Here is a 26,471-nt window from a genome sequence, read left to right as displayed (position 1 = left end):
ACCCAAAGAATGTCATGCAGCTGCGTCTCTAGCCCGCCCAGGACGAAAAGCCCATTTTCTGTCATGATTTCTTGTCATAGAAGTAGGACCCCACCACATCTATGATGATACCGGGTTTTTTCACAATTATCGTCATAGAAGTGTCATAAGTATGACAGAAAAAAAATCGTTCGGCCCAAAATGTCACGGATGTGTCTTTTTTTGTAGTGAATCATCATACAGAAGAGCGGGATCCGACTATGGAAGAAACCAAACGAAAAAGAAGAACGACATCCACCCTGCTAATCCCAGGCTCACTGACCCAGAACCTATTCCCTTGATCGAAGAAGAAGAACTCCAAAAGCAATCAAGCATCACTCTCACGTCAGATCAGCGCATTACCTGTACCTGCAACCTCCGTCTAGATGAATAAGTCTTTCGCGTAGTTCTAGGTCATTGATTTGAGGAACTAAATATGTATTATATGTCATGAAAAGTATATCACTAGATTACTACACGGATGTAGTTTCTAAGTATATATTTTTTGTCACATATAATACATATTTAGATAGTTAAATCATTGACCTAAAACTATGCGAATGAATTATTCACCGAGCCGTAGGTAGTAGGAAAACTGCCGTGCGTTGCAACGGGGAAAACCCACATACCCATGCCCTGTGTTTTGATATTGACTACCGGGATAAATATCGTCTGGAGACAAATTATTTTATATTTACTTTACTAGATGTGATATATGTTTTCGATGTGTGTGTGTCATAATCTGTGTATACTAGATCATTGATGGTGCGCGTTGCCGCGCCCGTCTATTTTTGCTCTTAGTTGTTAGGGATTAATGCGCGTTACAATTTCAAAAAGTATCGTGCTTTCTCGTAGCTTGTGCTTGACTCCATTTTTTTGGAATTAATGGTCTGTAATCGAAGAGAGGAATTCGATTAATATGCAATAGTGGCATACAACCAAAGAAAGAAATTTGGTTGATTTGCAAGAAAGTGACATGTTGAGCCCCTTTTAGGCCTAATAGACTTGTTGGTTCAAGTTGTGAAATCAAACATATGGGATTTGAATTAAGATGGTTGATCGATACAAGTTTCATGATTGATCATGACTCTTTTGGCTCTAGAAACTCTCTCTCACAAATACTCGCTTCATGACATCTAAAAATATAAATATTTAGGAAAGACATTAGGAATATTTCAGAAACTAAGAATAAAAATAAGCCATACAAATATTTTAGAAATTTTGAACAACTTTTATTATTTAAACAGTGATAATGCATTTCAGACATTGTTGCCAGCCTACAATAAAATTCTAGTGTACATTGCAGTATAATAGACAAAGATTCTCCAAGGGATTACACCAGGGCACTAAACATCTGGTCAGTACATGAAAATTGTTACGGAATAAGGAGTAAAAGTAGAAGTGGAGTTCTCTGAATATTAGCACAACGAACGAGAATTTATATAGGATCAATAGGGGTACATAAATATAAGTGAATCCATCATTAGTGCGTGTAAAACAAAAGGATGATTTGCAGGGTATCTCCAACAATCTTAAACAATTTCTGCCAAGGGAACTAAGGACATGGAACACAGATACACTGTGACAACAAAGAGTGGAAAGCAAAGACTTTATGATTGATTGCAGGGGCACCGGCCTGGATAAATCAAAGCCAACAAATCCAGTGTTCAAATGATCAATTTTAGAATCAAATTATTCTTGGGATCAACTGTTGATAATATATTCACCTCTTCCATTACTAACAAAAATAGATACCTTGTTTCGTGAAAATTTAACTACCACCTTGTGTTGGGGATCATAGCAGAAATTCAAAATTTTCTACGCATCACCAAGATCAATCTATGGAGTAATCTAGCAACAAAGGGAAGGAGAGTGCATCTACATACCCGTGTAGATCGCTAAGCGGAAGCGTTCAAGTGAACGGGGTTGATGGAGTCATACTCGTCGTGATCCAAATCACCGATGATCCTAGTGCCGAACGGACGGCACCTCCGTGTTCAACACACGTACAGCCCGGTGACATCTCCTACGCCTTGATCCAGCAAGGGGAGAAGGAGTGGTTGGGGAAGACTCCATCCAGCAGCAGCACGATGGCGTGGTGGTGGAGGAGGAGCGCGGGACTCCAGCAGGGCTTCGCCAAGCACTACGAGAGACGAGGAGGGAGAGGGGTAGGGCTGCGCCAATAGGGAGAGCAAATCACATGTGTTGGGCAGCCCCAAACCTCAAGTATATATAGGGGGAGGGGAGGGGCTGCACCCCACCTAGGGTTCCCTCCCTAGGGGTGGCGGCAGCCCCCATATCCCATCTGGGAGGCGGCCAAGGGGGAGAGAGAGGGGGGCGCACCTAGGGTGGGCCTTAGGGCCCACCTGCGCCTAGGGTTTGCCCCCTCTCCTCTTGAGGACACCTTGGGCCTTGGTGGGAGGCGCCCCAGCCCACCTAGGGGCTGGTCTCTTCCCACTATTGGCCCATGTAGGCCTTCGGGGCTGGTGGCCCCACCTGGTGGACCCCCGGACCCCTCCGGTGGTCCCGGTACACTACCGGTGATGCCCGGAACACTTCTGGTGGCCAAAACCATACTTCCTATATATTAATATTTACCTCCGGACCATTCCGGAACTCCTCGTGACGTCCGGGATCTCATCCGGGACTCCGAACAACATTCCGTAACCGTGTACATACTTTCCCTATAGCCCTAGCGTCATCGAACCTTAAGTGTGTAGACCCTACGGGTTCGTGAGTCATGCAGACATGGCCGAGACAACTCTCTGGTCAATAACCAATAGCGGGATCTAGATACCCATGTTGGCTCCCACATGCTCCACGATGATCTCATCGGATGAACCACGATGTCAAGGACTTAATCAATCCCGTATACAATTCCCTTTGTCTAGCGGTATGATACTTTCCCGAAATTCGATCGTCGGTATCCCGATACCTTGTTCAATCTTGTTACCGGCAAGTCTCTTTACTTGTCCCGTAACACATCATCCCGTGATCAAATCCTTGATCACATTGTGCACATTATGATGATGTCCTATCGAGTGGGCCCAGAGATACCTCTCCGTTTACACGGAGTGACAAATCCCAGTCTTGATTCGTGCCAACCCAACAGATACTTTCGGAGATACCTGTAGTGTACCTTTATAGCCACCCAGTTACGTTGTGACGTTTGGCACACCCAAAGCACTCCTACGGTATCCGGGAGTTGCACAATCTCATGGTCTAAGGAAATGATACTTGACATTAGAAAAGCTTTAGCATACGAACTACACGATCTTTGTGCTAGGCTTAGGATTGGGTCTTGTCCATCACATCATTCTCCTAATGATGTGATCCCGTTACCAACGACATCCAATGTCCATGGTCAGGAAACCGTAACCATCTATTGATCAACGAGCTAGTCAACTAGAGGCTTACTAGGGATGTGTTGTCTATGTATCCACACATGTATCTGAGTTTCCTATCAATACAATTCTAGCATGGATAATAAACGATTATCATGAACAATGAAATATGTACAATAATAACTAATTTATTATTGCCTCTAGGGCATATTTCCAACAGTCTCCCACTTGCACTAGAGTAAATAATCTAGTTCACATTGCCATGTGATTAACACTCACAGGTCACATCGCCATGTGACCAACATCCAAGAGTCTACTAGACTCAATGATCTAGTTCACATCACTATGTGATAAACACTCAAAGAATTTTGGGTTTGATCATGTTATGCTTGTGAGAGAGGTTGTAGTCAACGGGTCTTGCCATATTCAGATCCCTATGTATTTCGCAAAACTTTATATCGTAGATGCTGCTACCACGTTCCACTTGGAGCTATTCCAAATTGTTGCTCCATTATACGTATCCGGTATCTCTACTCAGAGCTATCCGGATAGGTGTTAAGCTTGCATCGACGTAACTCTTTACGTCGAACTCTTTATCACCTCCATAACCGAGAAACATTTCCTTATTCCTCTAAGGATAATTTTGACCGCTATCTGGTGATCTACTCCTAGATCACCTTTGTACCCTCTTGCCAGACTTGTGGCAAGGCACACTTCAGGTGCGATACTCAGCATGGCATACCGTATAGAGCCTATGACAAAAGCATAGGGGACGACCTTCGTCCTTTCTCTTTCTTCTGCCGTGGTCAATCTTCGAGTCTTACTCAACTTCACACCTTACAACTCAGGTAAGAACCCCTTCTTTGACTGATCTATTTTGAACTCCTTCAAAAACATGTCAAGGTGTGCGTTCTTTGAAAGTATCATCAGGCGTCTTGATCTATCTCTATAGATCTTGATGCCCAATATGTAAGCAGCTTTATCCAGGTTTTCCTTTGAAAATCACTCTTCAAACAACCGTTTATGCTTTCTAGAAATTCTACATTATTTCGGATCAACAATATGTCATCCACATATATTTATCAGAAATGTTGTAGTGCTCCCACTCACTTTCTTGCAGATACAAGTTTCTAACAAACATTGTATAAACCTAAAAGCTTTGATCACTCCATCAAAACATATATTTCGATTCTGAGATGCTTGCTCTAGTCCATAGAAGGATTGCTGGAGCCAGCATACCTTTTAGCATCCTTAGGATCTAAAAAACCTTTTATTGTATCACATACAACTTTTCTTACGAAAACTGGTAAGAAAACTTGTTTTGACATCCATCTGTAAGATTTCATAATCGAAAAATACAGCTAATGCTAACATGATTCTGACGGACTTAAGCATCGCTACGGGTGAGAAATTCTCATCGTAGTCAACTCCTTGAACTTGTGAAAAGACTCTTTCTCACAAGTCAAGCTTCATAGACGGTAACATTACCACCCACGTCCGCCTTCTTCTTAAAGATCCATTTATCTCAATGGCTTGCCGATCATCGGGCAAGTCCACCAAAGTCCATACTTTGTTCTGATATATAGATCCTATTTCGGATTTCATGGCTTCTAACCATTTGTCAGAATACGGGCCCACCATCGCTTCTCCATAGATCGTAGGTTCATTGTTGTCTAACAACATGATATCTAAGACAGGATTACCGCACCACTTAGGAGTAGTACATATCCTTGTCGACCTACGAGGTTCGATAGCAACTTGATCCGAAGCTTCATGATCACTATCATTAACTTCCTATTCAATAGACGTAGGCGCCACAAAAACATCTTTCTATGTTGCATCACTCTCTGGTTGAAGTAAAGGTTCGACAACCTCATCAAGTTCTATCTTCCTCCCACTCAATTCTTTCGAGAGAAACTCCTTCTCGAGAAAGGACCCGTTCTTAGCGACAAACAATTTGCCCTCGGATCTGAGATAGAAGGTATACCCAACTGTCATCTTTGGGTATCCTATGAAGATGTGTTTGTCCGGTTTGGGTTCGAGCTTCTCCGGCTGAAGCCTTAAGCATCGCAGCCCCAAACATTAAGAAACGACAACTTTGGTTTCTTGCCAAACAAATGTTCATACGACGCTGTCTCAACGGACTTAGATGGTGTCCTATCTAAAGTGAATGCAGCTGTCTCTAACGCATAACCTCAAAATGAAAACGGTAGATTGGTAAGAGACATCATAGATCGCACCATATCTCATAGGGTTCGATTACGACTTCCGGACACACCATTACAACTGCAGTGTTCCAGGTGGCTTCAACTGTGAAACAATTCCACAATGTCTTAAGTGATTTGCCAAACTCGTAACTCAGAAAATCCCCTTTTGATAAGATCGTAGGAACATGATCTTATTGTTATGATGATTCTTAACTTCACTCTGAAATCGCTTGAACTTTTCAAACATTTCAGACTTGCGCTTCATTAAGTAAATATACCTATATCTACTCAAATCGTCAGTGAAGATGAGAAAATAGCGATATCCACCGCACGCTTCAATCCTCATTGGATCACACGCATCAGCATGTATGATTTCCAACAAGTCACTTGCCCGTTTCATTGTACCTGAAAACGGGGTCTTAGTCATCCTGCCCATGAGGCATGGCTCGCATGTGTCAAGCGATTCAAAATCAAGTGACTCCAAACATCCATCGACATGGAGTTTCTTCATGCATCTTACGCCAATATGACTTAAGCAGCAGTGCCACGAGAAAGTGGTACTATCATTATGAAAGCACAAGTGCTCCCTAGGTGGTTTTGGTAATTGATGACAACATATCTCCTGTGGACTAATGTTTCTATCTAGTATGTTTCAGATAAGTTCAACAATGGAGTGGCATGGACTAAAGGTTGTGGGAATTCCTTCAAGATGCTAAGGACAAAGGATTGGCTAAAGCTTCAAGCTCAAGACTCTTCATTTTACATTTTAGTGATCCAAGATCACATTGAGTCCATAGGAAAAGCCAATACTATCAAGGAGGGATGAGGTGTTGCTTAATGAGCCTCTTGCTTCATGTGCTTAGTGATATGCTCCAAAACCCTCAACTACTTTCCCATATCCACATATGACCTAAACCCTAAGCCAAACTCGGTCCTACCGATTCTTTCTATCCGGCGCCACCGAGTTTCACTTGTCATAAGCCACTGCCAAACCCTAGCAATTCGGTTCTACCGATAGGGATCTCGGTCTCACCGAGATGGGATTGCAAACTCTCTGTTTCCTTTTCGTAACTTTTAGGTCTCACCGAACAAGCGAATCGGTCCCACCGAGATTGCAATGTAAATTCAGTGTTTCCTTTTTGTAACTTTTTGGTCTCACTGAAAGAGCAAATCGGTCCCACCGAGTTTGCCTGACCAACTCTCTGGTTAGCTAATTACCAAATTCAGTCTCACCGAGTTTGTGTAATCGGTCTCACCGAGATTACGTTATGCCCAAACCCTAACCATATCGGCCCTACCGAGTTGCATGTCAGTCCCACCGAAAATCTCTAACGGTCACTAGGTTTACCTTTTCGGTCCGACCGAGTTTGTTGATTCGGTCCCACCGAGATTGGAAAACTGTGTGTAACGGTTGGATTTTGTGTGGAGGCTATATATACCCCTCCACCTCCTCTTCATTCGTGGAGAGAGCCATCAGAACACATACACAATTCCAACTCATATGTTCTGAGAGAGAACCACCTACTCATGTGTTGAGACCAAGATATTCCATTCCTACCATATGAATCTTGATCTCTAGCCTTCCCCAAGTTGCTTTCCACTCAAATCTTCTTTCCACAAAATCCAAATCCTATGAGAGAGAGTTGAGTGTTGGGGAGACTATCATTTGAAGCACACGAGCAAGGAGTTCATTACCTACACACCATTTGTTACTTCTTGGAGAGTGGTGTCTCCTAGATTGGCTAGGTGTTACTTGGGAGCCTCCGACAAGATTGTGGAGTTGAACCAAGGAGTTTGTAAGGGCAAGGAGATCGCCTACTTCGTGAAGATCTACCGCTAGTGAGGCAAGTCCTTTGTGGGCGATGGCCATGGTGGGATAGACAAGGTTGCTTCTTCGTGGACCCTTCGCGGGTGGAGCCCTCCGTGGACTCGCGCAACCGTTACCCTTTGTGGGTGGAGCCCTCCGTGGACCCGCGCAACCGTTACCCTTCGTGGGTTGAAGTCTCCATCAACGTGGATGTAGGATAGCACCACCTATCCGAACCACGGGAAAAACATCCGTGTCTCCAATTGCATTTGAACTCTCCAAACCCTTTCCCTTACATTCTTGCAAGTTGCATGTTTTACATTCCGCTGCTCATATACTCTTTGCATGCTTGCTTGATATGTATTGTGTATGTTGAAATTCTGCCTAAAACTCCACTCAAACCCAAAAAGCTTAAAAATTGCAACTTTAGCATTAAGTGTCTAATCACCCCCCTCTAGACACATCTACTTCAAGGTCCTACAAGTGGTATCAGAGCTTTGGTCTCCATTGCCTTGGTTTAATCACCATTGGAGGAAGATGGATGTGTCTACCTTAGGGAGTCTTAGACATAGAGTGCCTATTCTTGATGGAGAGTACTTTCATGAGTGGCAAAATGAGATGCTTGTAATCTTCAATCAATATCATTTGAACAAGTATATTGCTAGCCCTTGTGCACCTCATATTGATCCTTTGCATCCTACCCTAGATGAAGATATTGACATGATTCGCAATCTTAGAACTATTGAGCTCATCATTAGAGGATTGCCCAAAAATTTGATTACTAGTTTGCCTACTCTTAATTGTGCCTATACTATATGGAAATTTCTTGAGGAACGATTTCCCGATCATTCCTTGAAAACTTTGGATGAAATTCTCCATAAATCTATTGCCTTGAGTAAGATGAACTCTAGTGATCCTAGCTTTGGTAATTGTCTATTTGAACTTACCAATCTTAAGCATGCTAAAGGAGATGTTGGAATCATTAGTGATATCATATTCGAAGCTATAAGAATTCATAAAAGTGACCACTTTGATGATCATTTATCTAATGAATTACCCTCTCTAGGAAATGATGAGTCACAAGATCATGATGAACATGGATACTATGATGATGATGATAGTGACTTCGATCTTGATGATGCAATGAGACATTTTGGTCTTATGGCAAATCTTCGGGGATATGAGTCAAGAGGAAAGGAATGGGTTCTTGATAGTGGATGTACTGATCATATGACCGGAGATGAAGAGATGTTTCGTGAGCTTGCTGAAAATGACGGCCCTCGAAAATATGTCACCTTTGGTGATAATTCAAAGGGTAAAGTTGTTGGCCTTGGTAAGGTGGCCATCTCACATGATAGTTCCATTCAAAATGTCATGCTCGTTGAATCTCTTGGCTACAACTTACTTTCAGTATCTAGACTTGCTGATTTCGGTTTGAATGTCCTATTTACTGAGGTAGATTGCCAAGTATTTCGTCGAGACAATCATAAAATGGTCTTTATGGGTATGCGTAGAGGTGATCTTTACATTGTCGATTTCTCTAAAAAGGCACAACCTAAAACTTGCTTTGTTGCTAAATTCTCAAAAGGTTGGTTGTGGCATAGACGACTAGGTCACGTTGGCATGAGAAACCTTGACAAGCTTATTAAAGGAAATCATATCCTTGGAGTTAACGATGTCATATTTGATAAGGAGAGACTTTGCAGTGCTTGTCAAGCAGGTAAACAGGTTGGAGGAAGGCATCCCGTGAAGAACATCATGACCACAAGGAGGCCACCCAAGCTACTTCACATGGATCTTTTTGGTCCCAACGCCTACAAGAGTCTCGGTGGAAATTCTTTTGGTCTAGTTATAGTTGATGATTTTTCAAGATTTATGTGGGTGTTCTTTCTTAATGACAAGTCGCAGGTCCAGAAGATCTTCAAAAACTTCGCTAGGAAGGCCCAAAATCAGTTTGACGTGAAGATCAAGAAGGTTCGGAGTGACAACGGAACGGAGTTCAAGAACGCAAATGTGGACACCTTTCTTGACGAAGAAGGGATTTCACATGAGTTCTCGGCTACGTACACACCTCAACAAAATGGAGTTGTTGAGAGGAAGAACCGGACGCTCATCGAAATGGCAAGAACGATGCTTGATGAATACAAGACGCCGAAGCACTTTTGGGCAGAAGCGGTTGAGACAGCTTGTCACATAACAAATCGCTTATATCTTCACAAGCTACTCGGCAAGACGGCATACGAGCTTCTCACCGGTAACAAACCCCAAGTTGGATACTTTCGAGTATTCGTCTCAAAGTGCTACATTCTTGATAAGCATCATCGTTCAAAGTTTGCTCCTAAATCTCATGAAGGTTTTCTACTTGGTTATGGCTCAAACTCTCACACTTACCGTGTCTACAACAATTTCACCCGAAAGGTTGAAGAGACGGTAGATGTGAAGTTTGATGAATCTAATGGCTCACAAGTAGAGCAATTGCCAATTGATGTAGGAGACAAAGACCCTTCAGAAGCAATTCAAGACTTGTCCATTGGCAAAATTCATCCAACGGAGGTGAAGGAGAGTACTTCATCCGTCCAAGTGGAAGCTTCTACTTCACGACGAGGTGAACCAAGAATCGACACGGAAGCATCCACAAGTGGGACACACCAACATGAAGAAAACGAGGAAATACATCAAGACGAACATCAACAACCTCTTTCTCCACCACGACAAGAGAATGACAACGTCAACAATGAAGAAGGCCAGGAAGAAGAACAAGATGAAGAAGATGTTCAACGAAAAAGCAAAAGCTCTCACGAGTTCGAGCAAGAATTGCCAAAGATCATCCCGTCGAGCAAATCCTCAATGATATACAAACCGGGAGAATCACTCGCTCAAAAACTCGTTTAGCTAACTTTTGTGAAAACTATTCATTCATCTCTAGCATGGAACCTATGAAGGTTGAAGAAGCATTGGAAGATCTGGATTGGATAAACGCTATGCATGAAGAGCTACACAATTTTGAGAGAAACCAAGTTTGGACATTGGTTGAGAAGCCCGACAACAACCACAACATCATTGGTACCAAATGGGTGTTTCGCAACAAGCAAGATGAAGATGGACAAGTGGTTCGCAACAAAGCACGTCTCGTCGCCCAAGGGTACACACAAGTCAAAGATATGGACTATGGTGAGACATATGCTCCCGTTGCTAGACTTGAGTCCATTCACATCTTACTTGCCTATGCTAATCACCATAATATCACCTTGTACCAAATGGACATTAAAAGTGCTTTTCTAAATGGTGAAATAGAGGAGGAAGTTTATGTCAAACAACCCCCCGGCTTTATCAATCCTAAGAAACCAAATCATGTTTACAAACTTCACAAAGCTCTTTATGGTCTTAAACAAGCTCCTAGAGCATGGTATAAATGCTTGACCAAGTTCCTTACTACAAGTGGTTTTGAAATTGGTAAAATTGATTCTACTCTTTTTACTAAAAGGGTTAATGGAGAACTATTTGTATGCCAAATTTATGTTGATGATATCATATTTGGTTCAACTAACCCTCTCTTTAGTGAAAAGTTTGGAAAGCTAATGTCAGAGAAGTTTGAGATGTCTATGATGAGTGAACTCAAATTCTTTCTCGGTTTGCAAATCAAGCAAACTAAGGAAGGTACATTTGTCTCTCAAACAAAGTACACCAAGGACTTATTCAAGAAGTTCAATATGCAAGAATGCAAAGGTATGTCTACACCCATGCCTACTAGTGGACATAATGATTTGACCAAATATGGTGAACCGGTTGATCAAAAGGTTTATCGCTCTATGATTGGTTCATTGTTATACCTATGTGCTTCACGTCTCGATATTATGCTAAGTGTGTGCATGTGTGCACGATATCAAGATGCTCCTAAAGAATGTCATCTTAAGGCTGTGAAAAGGATAGTGAGATATTTAATCCATACACCAAATTTTGGCATTTGGTATCCTAAGAGATCTTCTTTGATCTTGTTGGCTATTCCGACTCGGATTATGCCGGAGACAAGATTGATAGAAAGTCCACTTCGGGTACTTGTCAATTTCTTGGTAGATCTCTTGTGTCTTGGTCTTCCAAGAAACAAAACTCGGTATCTTTATCCACCGCCGAAGTGGAATACATTGCCGCTGGTTCATGTTGTGCTCAATTACTTTGGATGACCCAAACTCTTAAAGATTATGGGATCTATGTGAAACATGTTCCACTACTTTGTGACAATGAAAGTGCTATCAAAATTGCTCATAATCCTGTACAACATTCTCGAACTAAGCATATTGAAGTTCGTCATCATTTCATTCGAGATCATGTTGCTAAGGGTGACATTAATCTTAAGCACGTTCGCACCGATAAGCAATTAGCGGATATATTTACTAAACCACTTGATGAGAAAGTGTTTTGCAGGTTGAGAGGAGAATTGAACATCATTGATGCTTCGAACTTGGAGTAGAAACTCCATTGGATACATGCAAGACATGAGCTTATGACTAATCCATGATATATCTCTTATGATAACTATCTTATGTCTTGGATATATTTGCACCTTGCATGTTGTCTAACCCATGTAGGTGCTTGGTTGAATCTAATTCCATGAGATTGTGACTCACTCACATCTTGAGCAATCTCTACATCACCAAGACTCTACACAATGGTGGTTGAAGACAAGGAAGCACAAAACCATTCAAACTTATCCTTTGACAAACTCTTCCTTGCAAGAACTAACCCATGTAGGTAGATGAACTCAAACTCCAAGTGGTGCTCCCAACTCTTGATGAGCTACATCAACCTTGAGCACCCACACAAGTTCAACTACATGAGCAAGAACCACACCACCACCCAAGGTATGTTATTCCATCTTAGAGAAGCTTTACTCCAAGACATGAGTCAAAGCAACTCAACAAGATGTGAATACATCAAGATGCTTAAACAAAAAATGGTAACCCCATTTTGAGCTTAAACGATGAGTATGACCTATGATCAAGTGTCCTCACTTGACTCCTAAGTCAATATACTCTAACATAGGTGACTATGTCACCGCCCAATTCTAGATGAAGTTCTCTTGTGTTCTTTTCTGAGTTATTGCATTTGTCCCTTGCATATTTGTTTCTTTCTTTTTCAAACAAAAAAACTTCATCTAGAAACTTTCACTCTTTTCTTTTTGATTTTTGTTCTGCATATTTCTACATCAAATTCATTGCAAATCTTTGTGAGATCTTACTTGACTAGTGAGCTGAGGTGACAAGAGTTTTCTCTGTGATGAACTCGGTTTCACCGAATTGTCATTTTCGGTCCAACCGAATCCCTTCGGTACCACCAAAACATGCCACTCGGTGCCACCGATTTCGCAACAGGAAAACCAGTTTGCCACATATTCTATATTTCTTCTGATCCAGCTCCACTCAATGAATCTTGTCCTCTACAAGCATCACAGTCTTATTCACTGCTTTGTGCTGAATCTCAAGGACCAAACCTATTCGACGGATTCCAGGAAAAACCTTCTTGGAAATTGATGTCAAAGGGGGAGAGAGAGATCACATCAAAGCTTATCATCGGGGAGAGAGAGAGATCACATCAAAAGCTTATCACCTACAAAGGAGAAAGTACTAAGGGGGAGAGAATACTCAAGGATCCCAGATGCTTGATGTTCAAGAGGAGAGATGTCACATGTCTTTTTAGGGGGAAAGACATGTTCATTTGTATCTTTCAGCTCTGATTTTCTGTTCCTTATCTTCTCCCAATATCCCATGTCAGATTCAGGGGGAGCAAGACACCTAAGGGAAAGAAATCAGTCAAATTCATTGCATATCCTTATTCTTGGGGACATGTTGAATCCAATGTGGTACCTTGTACTCACTCTCTACATGTCATCCCAGTCTTGGTATTCTTGTGGTTTCTTTTGTTTGCTCTGGCTAGAGGATGTACCTGTGTTATCTAACTTTGTTTGTGCAGGTTCATTCCATCCTAAGCCAACTCAAGACCACAAGGTAAGTATATGCATCAAAATCATGACTATGAGAAATTCTTGCTTATGTACATACTGTTTGCAAGAAGGACTCATGAGCATGAAGGTATTTTCCTTGATAATCTTTTGCTCTGATGCATATGGCCAAGATACATGTAACACATTGCCTACTCTGTCATGGTTATGCTCTCACATGCCTCTATATTTCATATTTACATGAGTGCATACATGTAGGGGGAGCCTATGCTTGTTACATGTCCTTCCAAAGCTTTACTTGCCGTTCTTTATATCTTTATCTAAAGCTTTGATGTATGTTGCCATCAATTACCAAAAAGGGGGAGATTGAAAGCACAAGTGCTCCCTAGGTGGTTTTGGTAATTGATGACAACATATCTCCTGTGGACTAATGTTTCTATCTAGTATGTTTCAGATAAGTTCAACAATGGAGTGGCATGGACTAAAGGTTGTGGGAACTCCTTCAAGATGCTAAGGACAAAGGATTGGCTAAAGCTTCAAGCTCAAGACTCTTCATTTTACATTTTAGTGATCCAAGATCACATCGAGTCCATAGGAAAAGCCAATACTATCAAGGAGGGATGAGGTGTTGCTTAATGAGCCTCTTGCTTCATGTGCTTAGTGATATGCTCCAAAACCCTCAACTACTTTACCATATCCACATATGACCTAAACCCTAAGCCAAATTCGGTCCTACCGATTCTTTCTATCCGGCGCCACCGAGTTTCACTTGTCATAAGCCACTGCCAAACCCTAGCAATTCGGTTCTATCGATAGGGATCTCGGTCTCACCGAGATGGGATTGCAAACTCTCTGTTTCCTTTTCGTAACTTTTCGGTCTCACCGAAAAAGCGAATCGGTCCCACCGAGATTGCAATGTAAATTCAGTGTTTCCTTTTTGTAACTTTTTGGTCTCACCGAAAGAGCAAATCGGTCCCACCGAGTTTGCCTGACCAACTCTCTGGTTAGCTAATTACCAAATTCGGTCTCACCGAGTTTGTGTAATCGGTCTCACCGAGATTACGTTATGCCCAAACCCTAACCATATTGGCCCTACCGAGTTGCATGTCAGTCCCACCGAAAATCTCTAACGGTCACTAGGTTTACCTTTTCGGTCCGACCGAGTTTGTTGATTCGGTCCCACCGAGATTGGAAAACTGTGTGTAACGGTTGGATTTTGTGTGGAGGCTATATATACCCCTCCACCTCCTCTTCATTCGTGGAGAGAGCCATCAGAACACATACACAATTCCAACTCATATGTTCTGAGAGAGAACCACCTACTCATGTGTTGAGACCAAGACATTCCATTCCTACCATATGAATCTTGATCTCTAGCCTTCCCCAAGTTGCTTTCCACTCAAATATTCTTTCCACAAAATCCAAATCCTATGAGAGAGAGTTGAGTGTTGGGGAGACTATCATTTGAAGCACAAGAGCAAGGAGTTCATTACCTACACACCATTTGTTACTTCTTGGAGAGTGGTGTCTCCTAGATTGGCTAGGTGTTACTTGGGAGCCTCTGACAAGATTGTGGAGTTGAACCAAGGAGTTTGTAAGGGCAAGGAGATCGCCTACTTCGTGAAGATCTACCGCTAGTGAGGCAAGTCCTTTGTGGGCGATGGCCATGGTGGGATAGACAAGGTTGCTTCTTCGTGGACCCTTCGTGGGTGGTTGCTTCTTCGTGGACCCTTCATGGGTGGAGCCCTCCGTGGACTCACGCAACCGTTACCCTTTGTGGGTGGAGCCCTCTGTGGACTCGCGCAACCGTTACCCATCGTGGGTTGAAGTCTCCATCAACATGGATGTAGGATAGCACCACCTATCCGAACCACGGGAAAAACATCCGTGTGTCCAATTGCGTTTGAACTCTCCAAACCCTTTCCCTTACATTCTTGCAAGTTGCATGCTTTACATTCCGCTGCTCATATACTCTTTGCATGCTTGCTTGATATGTATTGTGTATGTTGAAATTCTGCCTAAAACTCCACTCAAACCCAAAAAGCTTAAAAATTGCAACTTTAGCATTAAGTGTCTAATCACCCCCCTCTAGACACATCTACTTCAAGGTCCTACACATTATTAACTCTACATCTTTTGGCGTGAACATGTGTATTACCACGACCGAGATTCAATGAACCATTCACATAGGGTGCATGACCATGAAAGGTATCATTCATGTAAAATAGAATAACCATTATTCTCAAACTTAAATGAATGACCGTATTGCAATGAACATGATCTAATCATATTCATGCTCAACGTAGACACCTGATAACATGTTTCTAGGTTCAGTACTAACCCTGAAGGCAGATGGAGCGTGCGATGGTGATCTCATCAACTTTGGAAACACTTCCAACACACATCGTCACCTCGCCCTTAGCCAGTCTTCATTTAGTCTGTAGCTTTTGCTTCAAGTCACCAATAATAGCAACTGAACCGGTATCCAATACTCAGGTGCTACCAGGAGTACTAGCGAGGTACACATTAATAACACGTATATACTTTGTTGAAGTTGCCAGCCTTCTTATCTACCATGCATTTGGGGTAATTCCGCTACTAGTGACCGTCCCCTTTACAATAGAAGCACTTAGTCTCGGGTTTGGGTTCAACCTTGGGTTCCTTTACTGGAGCGGCAACTGGTTTGCCATCCATGAAGTTTCCCTTCTAGCCCTTGCCCTTCTTGAAACCAGTGGTCTTATTAAACCATCAACACTTGATGCTCCTTCTTGATTTCTACCTTTTGCGGTCTTAAGCACCGCGAACAGCTCCGGGATCAACTCCATCCCTTGCCTGTCATAGTTCATCACGACGATCTAGTAGCTTAGTGATAGTGGCTAGAGAACTCTATCAATCACTATCTTATCTAGAAGTTTAACTCCCACTTGATTTAAGTGATTGTAGCACCCAAACATTCTAAGCACATGCTCACTAGCTGAGCTATTCTCCTCCATCTTGTTGGCTAAAGAACTTGTCAGAGGTCTCACACCTCTCAACACGGGCATGAGCCTGAAATCCCAATTTCAGATTTTGGAACATCTCATATGTTCTATGGCGTTTAAAACGTCATTGGAATCCCGATTCTAAGCCGTAAAGTATGGTGCACTAAACTATCAAGTAGTCATCAGGACGTGTCTGTCAGGTGTTCGCAACATCCACAGACGATGTTGTAGGGGTTTGCACATCGAGCGGTGCATCAAAGACGTAAGCCTTCTGTGTAGCAGTGAGGACACTCCTCGGACTACAGACCCAGTCCGCATCATTGCTTACAATATCTTTCAACTTAATCTTTCTCTAGGAACGTATTGAAACAGGGAGCTACAATGTGAGCTATTTATCTACAACATATTTGCAAAGACAATTTAGACTATGTTCATGATAATTGAGTTCATCTAATCAAATTATTTAATGAACTCCCACTCAGATAGACATCCCTCTAGTCATCTAAGTGAAACATGATCCGAGTCAACTAGGCCGTGTTCGATCATCACGTGAGACGGACTAGTCAACATCGGTGAACATCTTCATGTTGATCGTATCTTCTATACGACTCATGCTCGACCTTTCGGTCTTCCGTGTTTTGAGGCCATGTCTGTACATGCTAGGCTCGTCAAGTCAACCTAAGTGTATCGTGTGTGTAAATCTAGCTTACACCCGTTGTATTCGAACGTTAGAATCTATCACACCCGATCATCACGTGGTGCTTCGAAACGACGAACCTTTGCAACGGTGCACAGTTAGGGGGAACACTTTTCTTGAAATTTTAGTGAGGGATCATCTTATTTAAGCTATAGTCGTTCTAAGCAAATAAGATGTAAAACATGATAAACATCACATGCAATCAAATAGTGACATGATATGGCCAATATCATTTTGCTCCTTTTGATCTCCATCTTTGGGGCTCCATGATCATCGTTGTCACCGGCATGACACCATGATCTCCATCATCATGATCTCCATCATCGTGTCTTCTTGAAGTTGTCTCGTCATCTATTACTTCTACTACTATGGCTAACGCTTTAGCAATAAAGTAAAGTAATTACATGACGTTTATGTTGACATGCAGGTCATAAATAAATAAAGACAACTCCTATGGCTCCTGCTGGTTGTCATACTCATCGACATGCAAGTCGTGATTCCTATTACAAGAACATGATCAATCTCATACATCACATATGTTGGGGAACGTTGCAGAAAACAAAATTTTTCCTACGGTTTCACCAAGATCCATCTATGAGTTCATCTAGCAACGAGTGATCGGATGCATCTACATACCTTTGTAGATCGCGAGAGGAAGCGTTCAAAGAACGGGGATGAGGTAGTCGTACACGACGTGATCCAAATCACCGGAGATCCTAGCGCCGAACGGACGGCACCTCCGCGTTCAACACACGTACGGTCAGCGTAACGTCTCCTTATTCTTGATCCAGCAAGGGGGAAGGAGAGGTTGAGGAAGATGGCTCCAGCAGCAGCACGACGGCGTGGTGGTGGTGGAGCTGCAGTACTCCGACAGGGCTTCGTCGAGCTCTACGGAGGAGGAGGAGGTGTTGGAGAGGGAGAGGGAGGCGCCAAAGCAAAGGTATGAAGTCCTCCATCTCCCCCACTATATATAGGAGGGCCTAGGGGGGGGGGCGCCGGCCCTAGGAGATCCAATCTCCTAGGGGGGCGGCGGCCAAGGGAGGATTCCCTCCCCCCCCAAGGCACCTAGGGGGTGCCTTCCCCTTGTGGGACTCTTCCCCTTTGAAACCCTAGGCGCATGGGCCTCTTGGGGCTGGTGCCCTTGGCCCATGTAGGCCAAGGCGCACCCCCTACAGCCCATGTGCCCCCCGGGGCAGGTGGCCCCACCCGGTGGACCCCCGGAACCCTTCCGGTGGTCCCGGTACAATACCGGTGACCCCGAAACTTGTCCCGATGGCCGAAACAGCACTTCCTATATATAATTCTTTACCTCCGGACCATTCCGGAACTCCTCGTGAAGTCCGGGATCTCATCCGAGACTCTGAACAACATTCGGGTTACTGCATATACATATCCCTACAACCCTAGCGTCACCAAACCTTAAGTGTGTAGACCCTACGGGTTCGGGAGACATGTAGACATGACCGAGACGACTCTCCGGTCAATAACCAACAGCGGGATCTAGATACCCATGTTGGCTCCCACATACTCCACGATGATCTCATCGGATGAACCATGATGTCGAGGATTCAAGCAACCCCGTATACAATTCCCTTTGTCAATCGGTATGTTACTTGCCCGAGATTCGATCGTCGGTATCCCAATACCTCGTTCAATCTCGTTACCGGCAAGTCACTTTACTCGTACCATAATGCATGACCCCGTGACCAGACACTTGGTCACTTTGAGCTCATAATGATGATGCATTACCGAGTGGGCTCAGTGATACCTCTCCGTCATACGGAGTGACAAATCCCAGTCTTGATCCGTGTCAACCCAACAGACACTTTCGGAGATACCCGTAGTATACCTTTATAGTCACCCAGTTACGTTGTGATGTTTGGTACACCCAAAGCACTCCTATGGTATCCGGGAGTTACACTATCTCATGGTCCAAGGAAAGGATACTTGACATTGGAAAACTATAGCAAACGAACTATACGATCTTGTGCTATGTTTAGGATTGGGTCTTGTCCATCACATCATTCTCCTAATGATGTGATCTCGTTATCAATGACATCCAATGTCCATAGTCAGGAAACCATGACTATCTATTGATCAACGAGCTAGTCAACTAGAGGCTTACTAGGGATATGTTGGTGTTTGTTATTCACACATGTATTACGATTTCCGGATAACACAATTATAGCATGAATAAAGACAATTATCATGAACAAGGAAATATAATAATAATGCTTTTATTATTGCCTCTAGGGCATATTTCCAACAGTCTCCCACTTGCACTAGAGTCAATAATCTAGTTAGATTGTGATGAATCGAACACCCATGGAATTCTGGTGTTGATCATGTTTTGCTCTAGGGAGAGGTTTAGTCAACGGATCTGCTACATTCAGGTCCGTATGTACTTTACAAATATCTATGTCTCGATCTTGAACATTTTCACGAATGGAGTTGAAGTGACGCTTGATGTGCCTTGTCTTCTTGTGAAACCTGGGCTCCTTGGCAAGTGCAATAGCTCCAGTGTTGTCACAAAAGAGTTTGATTGGCCCCGGCGCATTGGGTATGACTCCTAGGTCGGTGATGAACTCCTTCACCCAAATTGCTTCATGTGCTGCCTCCGAGGCTGCCATGTACTCTGCTTCACATGTAGACCCCACCACGACGCTTTGCTTGCAACTGCACCAGCTTACTGCCCCACCATTCAAAATATACACGTATCCGGTTTGTGTAGAGTCAACCAGATCTGTGTCGAAGCTAGTGTCGACGTAACCCTTTACGACGAGCTCTTCGTCACCTCCATAAACGAGAAACATTTCCTTAGTCCTTTTCAGGTACTTCAGGATATTCTTGACCGCTGTCCAGTGTTCCTTGCCGGGATTACTTTGCTACCTTCGTACCAAACTTATGGCAAGGTTTACATCAGGTCTGGTACACATCATGGCATACATAATAGAACCTATGGCTGAGGCATAGGGGATGACACTCATCTCTTCTATATCTTCTGCCGTGGTCGGACATTGAGCTGAGCTCAATTTCACACCTTGTAGCACAGGCAAGAACCCCTTCTTAGACTGATCCATATTGAACTTCTTCAATATCTTATCAAGGTATGTGCTTTGTGAAAGACCTATGAGGCGTCTTGATCTATCTCTATAGATCTTGATGCCTAATATATAAGCAGCTTCTCGAAGGTCCTTCATTGAAAAACTCTTATTCAAGTAGGCCTTAATGCTGTCCAAAAGTTCTATATTATTTCCCATCAAAAGTATGTCATCTACATATAGTATGAGAAATGCTACAGAGCTCCCACTCACTTTCTTGTAAACGTAGGCTTCTCCATAAGTCTGCGTAAACCCAAACGCTTTGATCATCTCATCAAAGCGAATGTTCCAACTCCGAGATGCTTGCACCAGCCCATAAATCGAGCGTTGGAGCTTGCACACCTTGTCAGCATTCTTAGGATCGACAAAACCTTCCGGCTGCATCATATACAATTCTTCCTTAAGGAAACCATTAAGGAATGCCGTTTTGATGTCCATTTGCCATATCTCATAATCGTAGAATGCGGCAATTGCTAACATGATTCGGACGGACTTCAGCTTCGCTACCGGTGAGAAAGTCTCATCGTAGTCAACCCCTTGAACTTGTCGATAACCCTTAGCGACAAGCCGAGCTTTATAGATGGTCACATTACCATCCGCGTCTGTCTTCTTCTTAAAGATCCATTTATTTTCTATGGCTCGCCGTTCAACGGGCAAGTCAGTCAAAGTCCATACTTCGTTTTCATACATGGATCCTATCTCGGATTTCATGGCTTCTAGCCATTTGTCGGAATCCGGGCCCGCCATCGCTTCTTCATAGTTCGAAGGTTCACCGTTGTCTAACAACATGATTTCCAAGACAGGGCTGCCGTACCACTCTGGTGCGGAACGTGTCCTTGTGGACCTTCGAATTTCAGCAGGAGCTTGATCAGAAGTATCTTGATCATCATCATTAACTTCCTCTCTAGTCGGTGCAGGCACCTCAGGAACATTTTCTTGAGTTGTGCCCTTTTCCGGTTCAAGAGGTAATACTTCATCAAGTTCTACTTTCCTCCCACTTACTTCTTTCGAGAGAAACTCTTTCTCTAGAAAGGATCCATTCTTGGCAACAAAGATCTCGCCTTCGGATCTGAGGTAGAAGGTATACCCAATAGTTTCTTTAGGGTATCCTATGAAGACGCAATTTTCCGACTTGGGTTCAAGCTTTTCAGGTTGAAGTTTCTTGACATAAGCATCGCATCCCCAAACTTTTAGAAACGACAGCTTAGGTTTCTTCCCAAACCATAATTCATACGGTGTCGTCTCAACAAATTTCGACGGAGCCCTATTTAAAGTGAATGCGGCAGTCTCTAAAGCATAGCCCAAAAAGATAGCGGTAAATCGGTAAGAGACATCATAGATCGCACCATATCTAATAGAGTGCGATTACGATGTTCAGACACACCATTACGCTGAGGTGTTCCAGGCGGCGTGAGTTGTGAAACTATTCCACATTTTCTTAAGTGTGTGCCAAATTCGTGACTCAAGTATTCTCCTCCACGATCTGATCGTAGGAACTTGATTTTCCTGTCATGTTGATTCTCAACCTCACTCTGAAATTCCTTGAACTTTTCAAAGGTCTCAGACTTGTGTTTCATTAAATAGATATACACATATCTACTCAAGTCATCAGTGAGGGTGAGAACATAACGATAGCCACCGCGAGCCTCAACACTCATTGGACCGCACACATCAGTATGTATGATTTCCAATAAGTCGGTTGCTCGCTCCATTGTTCCTGAGAACGGAGTCTTGGTCATTTTACCCATGAGGCATGGTTCGCACGTGTCAAATGATTCATAATCAAGAGACTCTAAAAGTCCATCTGCATGGAGCTTCTTCATGCGTTTGACACCTATGTGACCAAGGCGGCAGTGCCACAAGTATGTGGGACTATCATTATCAACCTTACATCTTTTGGTACTCACATTATGAACATGTGTAGCATTACGTTCGAGATTCATAAAGAATAAACCATTCACCATCGGAGCATGACCATAAAACATATCTCTCATATAAATAGAACAACCATTATTCTCGGATTTAAATGAGTAGCCATCTCGAATTAAACGAGATCCCGATACAATGTTCATGCTCAAAGCTAGCACTAAATAACAATTATTAAGGTTTAAAACTAATCCCGAAGGTAAATGTAGAGGTAGCGTGCCGACGGCGATCACATTGACCTTGGAACCATTCCCGACGCGCATCGTCACCTCGTCCTTTGCCAGTCTCCGCTTATTCCACAGCTCCTGCTTTGAGTTACAAATGTGAGCAACTGCACCGGTATCAAATACCCAGGAGCTACTACGATTACTGGTAAGGTACACATCAATTACATGTATATCACATATACCTTTTGTTTTGCCGGCCTTCTTGTCCGCTAAGTATTTGGGGCAGTTCCGCTTCCAGTGACCACTTCCCTTGCAATAAAAGCACTCAGTCTCAGGCTTGGGTCCATTCTTTGGCTTCTTCCCGGTAGCTTGCTTGCCGGGCGCGGCAACTCCCTTGCCGTCCTTCTTGAAGTTCTTTTTACCCTTGCCTTTCTTGAACTTAGTGGTTTTATTCACCATCAACACTTGATGTTCTTTCTTGACTTCTACCTCCGCTGATTTCAGCATTGAAAATAACTCAGGAATGGTCTTTTCCATCCCCTGCATGTTGAAGTTCATCACAAAGCTCTTGTAGCTTGGTGGAAGCGACTGGAGGATTCTGTCAATGACCGCATCATCCGGGAGATTAACTCCCAACTGAGTCAAGCGGTTATGTAACCCAGACATAGTGAGTATGTGCTCACTGACAGAACTATTTTCCTCCATCTTACAGCTGAAGAATTTGTCGGAGACTTCGTATCTCTCGACCCGGGCATGAGCTTGAAAAACCATTTTCAGCTCTTCGAACATCTCATATGATCCATGTCTCTCAAAACGCTTTTGGAGCCCCGGCTCTAGGCTGTAAAGCATGCCGCACTGAACGAGGGAGTAGTCATCAACACGTGTCTGCCAAGCGTTCATAACGTCTTGGTTCTGTGGGACGGGAGCGTCACCTAGTGGTGCTTGTAGGACATATTCTTTCTTGGCAGCTATGAGGATGATCCTCAAGTTTCGGACCCAGTCCGTATAGTTGCTGCCATTGTCTTTCAGCTTGGTTTTCTCTAGGAACGCGTTGAAGTTGAGGACTACGTTGGCCATTTGATCTACAAGACATATTGTAAATATTTTAGACTAAGTTCATGATAATTAAGTTCATCTAATCAAATTATTCAATGAACTCCCACTTAGATAGACATCCCTCCTGTCATCTAAGTATAACATGATCCGAGTTAACTAGGCCGTGTCCGATCATCACGTGAGACGGACTAGTCAACATCGGTGAACATCTTCATGTTGATCGTATCTTCTATACGACTCATGCTCGACCTTTCGGTCTTCTGTGTTCCGAGGCCATGTCTGTACATGCTAGGCTCGTCAAGTCAACCTAAGTGTTTGCATGTGTAAATCTGTCTTACACCCGTTGTATGTGAACGTTAGAATCTAACACCCGATCATCACGTGGTGCTTCGAAACAATGAACTGTCGCAACGGTGCACAGTTAGGGGGAACACTTTCTTGAAATTATTATGAGGGATCATCTTATTCACTACCGTCGTTCTAAGTAAACAAGATGCAAAAACATGATAAACATCACATGCAATCAAATAATAAAAGTGACATGATATGGCCAATATCACATAGCTCCTTTGATCTCCATCTTGGGGCTCCATGATCATCTTGTCACCGGCTTGACACCATGATCTCCATCATCATGATCTCCATCATCGTGTCTCCATGAAGTTGCTCGCCAACTATTACTTCTACTACTATGGCTAACGCGTTTAGCAATAAAGTAAAGTAATTTACATGGCGTTTCTCAATGACACGTAGGTCATATAAAAAATAAAGACAACTCCTATGGCTCCTGCCGGTTGTCATACTCATCGACATGCAAGTCGTGATTCCTTTTACAATAGCATGAACATCTCATACATCACATATAGATCATTCATCATTCATCACAACTTTGGCCATATCATATCACAAAGCACTTGCTGCAAAAACAAGCTAGACGTCCTCTAATTGTTGTTGCAAGTTTTACGTGGCTGAAATAGGGTTCTAGCAAGAACGTTTTCTTACCTACGTGAAAGCCACAACGTGATTTGTCAACTTCTATTTACCCTTCATAAGGACCCTTTTCATCGAATTCGCTCCAACTAAAGTGGGAGAGACAGACACCCGCCAGCCACCTTATGCAACTTGTGCATGTTAGTCGGTGGAACCGGTCTCACGTAAGCGTACGTGTAAGGTTGGTCCGGGCCGCTTCATCCCACAATACCGCTGAAGCAAGATAAGACTAGTAGCGGCAAGAAAGTTGACAACATCTACGCCCACAACAAATTGTGTTCTACTCGCGCAAGAAGAACTACGCATAGACCTAGATCATGATGCCACTGTTGGGGAACATTGCAGAAAACAAAATTTTTCCTACGGTTTCACCAAGATCCATCTATGAGTTCATCTAGCAACGAGTGATCGGATGCATCTACATACCTTTGTAGATCGCGAGCGGAAGCGTTCAAAGAACGGGGATGAGGTAGTCGTACACGATGTGATCCAAATCACCGGAGATCCTAGCGCCGAACGGACGGCACCTCCGCGTTCAACACACGTACGGTCAGCGTAACGTCTCCTTCTTCTTGATCCAGCAAGGGGGAAGGAGAGGTTGAGGAAGATGGCTCCAGCAGCAGCACGACGGCGTGGTGGTGGTGGAGCTGCAGTACTCCGACAGGGCTTCGCCGAGCTCTATGGAGGAGGAGGAGGTGTTGGAGAGGGAGAGGGAGGCGCCAAAGCAAAGGTATGAAGTCCTCCATCTCCCCCACTATATATAGGAGGGCCTAATGGGGGGGGGGGGCGCCGGCCCTAGGAGATCCAATCTCCTAGGGGGGTGGCGGCCAAGGGAGGATTCCCTCCCCCCCAAGGCACCTAGGGGGTGCCTTTCCCTTGTGGGACTCTTCCCCTTTGAAACCCTAGGCGCATGGGCCTCTTGGGGCTGGTGCCCTTGGCCCATGTAGGCCAAGGCGCACCCCCTACAGCCCATGTGGCTCCTCGGGGCAGGTGGCCCCACCCGGTGGACCCCCGGAACCCTTCCGGTGGTCCCGGTACAATACCGGTGACCCCGAAACTTGTCCCGATGGCCGAAACAACACTTCCTATATATAATTCTTTACCTCCGGACCATTCCGGAACTCCTCGTGACGTCCGGGATCTCATCCGGGACTCCGAACAACATTCGGGTTACTGCATATACATATCCCTACAACCCTAGCGTCACCGAACCTTAAGTGTGTAGACCCTATGGGTTCGGGAGACATGTAGACATGACCGAGACAACTCTCCGGTCAATAACCAACAGCGGGATCTGGATACCCATGTTGGCTCCCACATACTCCACGATGATCTCATTGGATGAACCATGATGTCGAGGGTTCAAGCAACCCCGTATACAATTCCCTTTGTCAATCGGTATGTTACTTGCCCGAGATTCGATCGTCGGTATCCCAATACCTCGTTCAATCTCGTTACCGGCAAGTCACTTTACTCGTACCGTAATGAATGATCCCGTGACCAGACACTTGGTCACTTTGAGCTCATAATGATGATGCATTACCGAGTGGGCCCAGTGATACCTCTCCGTCATACGGAGTGACAAATCCCAGTCTTGATCCGTGTCAACCCAACAGACACTTTCGGAGATACCCATAGTATACCTTTATAGTCACCCAGTTACGTTGTGACGTTTGGTACACCCAAAGCACTCCTACGGTATCCGGGAGTTACACGATCTCATGGTCCAAGGAAAGGATACTTGACATTGGAAAACTCTAGCAAACGAACTATACGATCTTGTGCTATGTTTAGGATTGGGTCTTGTCCATCACATCATTCTCCTAATGATGTGATCTCGTTATCAATGACATCCAATGTCCATAGTCAGGAAACCATGACTATCTGTTGATCAACGAGCTAGTCAACTAGAGGCTTACTAGGGACATGTTGGTGTCTGTTATTCACACATGTATTACGTTTTCCGGATAACACAATTATAGCATGAATAAAGACAATTATCATGAACAAGGAAATATAATAATAATGCTTTTATTATTGCCTCTAGGGCATATTTCCAACAACATATATCATTCATCACATCCTTTTGGCCATATCACATCACAAGGCATATGCTGCAAAAACAAGTTAGACGTCCTCTAATTGTTGTTGCAAGTTTTTACGTGGCTGCTATAGGTTTCTAGCAAGAACGTTTCTTACCTATGCCAAAACCACAACATGA

Source organism: Triticum aestivum, chromosome 2A, assembly GCF_018294505.1.
Source record: "Triticum aestivum cultivar Chinese Spring chromosome 2A, IWGSC CS RefSeq v2.1, whole genome shotgun sequence".
NCBI lineage: Eukaryota > Viridiplantae > Streptophyta > Magnoliopsida > Poales > Poaceae > Triticum > Triticum aestivum.
This window is presented reverse-complemented; position numbering follows the sequence as displayed.